Here is a 2,065-nt window from a genome sequence, read left to right as displayed (position 1 = left end):
GTAAGCTATATGTTGGTGGATCACCGTTGTCAATGGCTACCATCCGTCCTCTCAGTGAAAATGGTCCAAATGCGCTGTCACCGCACGGCTAATCATCTGTCGGTTCTCACTCATGTTGGAATAGGATCCATTGATCCTTTTGCGTCTGTCACTATGCTCAGCACTCGTGAGTTTGAAGCTCGTCACAGTCATCCCTTCTCAGATCCTACTCGGAATACCACAGACAAGGTTTAGACTTTCCGGATCTCAGGAATGGCCGCCAATAATTCTAGCCTATACCACGAAGGTTCCAATCTTAGATTAGAAACCCAAGAGATACACATTCAAGCTTGATTGCATGTAGAACAGAGGTGGTTGTCAGGCACGCGTTCATAGGTGAGAATGATGATGAGTGTCATGGATCATCACATTCATCAGGTTGAAGTGCGAATGAATATCTTAGAATAGAAACAAGCGTGATTGAATGGAAAACAGTAGTAATTGCATTAATCCATCAAAACACAGCAGAGCTCCTCACCCCTAACCATGGGGTTTAGAGACTCATGCCGTAGAGAATACAATATGAAACGTGTAAAGTGTCATGAGGTACAAGATGAATCACTAAAAGTAGTTTTTATAATAAACTAGTGACCTAGGGTTACAGAAAATGAGTAAGCTAGAATAGTTAGTGTAAAAATCCACTTCCGGGGCCCACTTGGTGTGTGCTTGGGCTGAGCATTGAAGCTTTCACGTGTAGAGACCTTTCTTGGAGTTAAATTCTAGCTTTTGTGCTAGTTTGGGCGTTTAACTCCAGCTTTCATGCCAGTTCTGGCGTTTTGACGCCAGAATTTCTATGCTGACTTGAAACGCCGGTTTGGGCCATTAAATCTCAGGCAAAGTATGGACTATTATATATTGCTGGAAAGCCCAGAATGTCTACTTTCTAACGCAATTGAAAGCACGCCAATTGGGCTACTGTAGCTCCAGAAAATCTAATTCGAGTGCAGGGAGGTCAGAATCCAACAGCATCTGTAGTCCTTTTTCAGCCTCTGAATCAGATTTTTGCTCAGGTCCCTCAATTTCAGCCAGAAAATACCTGAAATCACAGAAAAATACACAAATTCATAGTAAAGTCTAGAAATGTGATTTTTGAATAAAAACTAATAAAAACATAATAAAAACTAACTAAAATATACTAAAAACATACTAAAAACAATGCCAAAAAGCGTATAAATTATCCGCTCATCAGGGTTCTTCAAAATTTTCTAATAATTGTTCTATTTAGAATGTAACATGCTGTGCTCACAAATTCAGCCCAAAGGAATTTGGGTACATCAATTTCACAAATCATTGCTCTAGTAATTTCTTGAAGGCTTCCAATTCTTCTTTTCACAACACTATTTTGTTGAGGTGTTCTAGAACAAGAAAAATTATGTGATATACCTAATTCATCACAAAATGATTCAAAATGTTAATTTTCAAATTTTTTACTATATCACTTCTAATAGAAGAAATTGTTAAATCTTTTTCATTTTGAACCCTTTTGCAGAAAATACTGAAAGCTGAAAAAGCATCATTCTTGTGAGCTAGAAAGAAAACTCAACCAAATCTAAGTGTAGTCATTGATGCGTGAGCATCTTAAGTACTTTTTATTAGTATTTTTTATAGAAAAGTTGTGACTTTTTCTTAATAACTATATGATTTTTAAGATTTTTCTATTAGTACTTGATTTCCTTAGTTTCATGATTCTTGTAAAAAATGTTAGGAAAAGATAAGCAAAAGAACAAGGAGGAACCAAGAATTGAAGACAAGTACAAAGAGAATTCGTGGATGCTGTCAACCCTGACCTCTTCACACTTCAATGCACATAAGTTGAGTTATAGAGGTCCCAGTGACGCAGTTCTAGCAGCATTAGAAAGCCAACTTCTAGAGCTTTCCGACAATATATAATAGTCTATACTTTTTCTCTGGTATCACGGCGCTAAACACCGCGACATGGGCGTTTAGCACCAAACCGCATCCAGCAGCAATTCTTCTTGGGACTCTCGGCGCTAAACGCCACTCTTCCGGCATTTAGCGCTCGACA

The sequence above is a fragment of the Arachis ipaensis genome, chromosome B1 (assembly GCF_059453495.1).
Source record: "Arachis ipaensis isolate K30076 ecotype BB chromosome B1, ASM5945349v1, whole genome shotgun sequence".
Lineage (NCBI taxonomy): Eukaryota > Viridiplantae > Streptophyta > Magnoliopsida > Fabales > Fabaceae > Arachis > Arachis ipaensis.
This window is presented reverse-complemented; position numbering follows the sequence as displayed.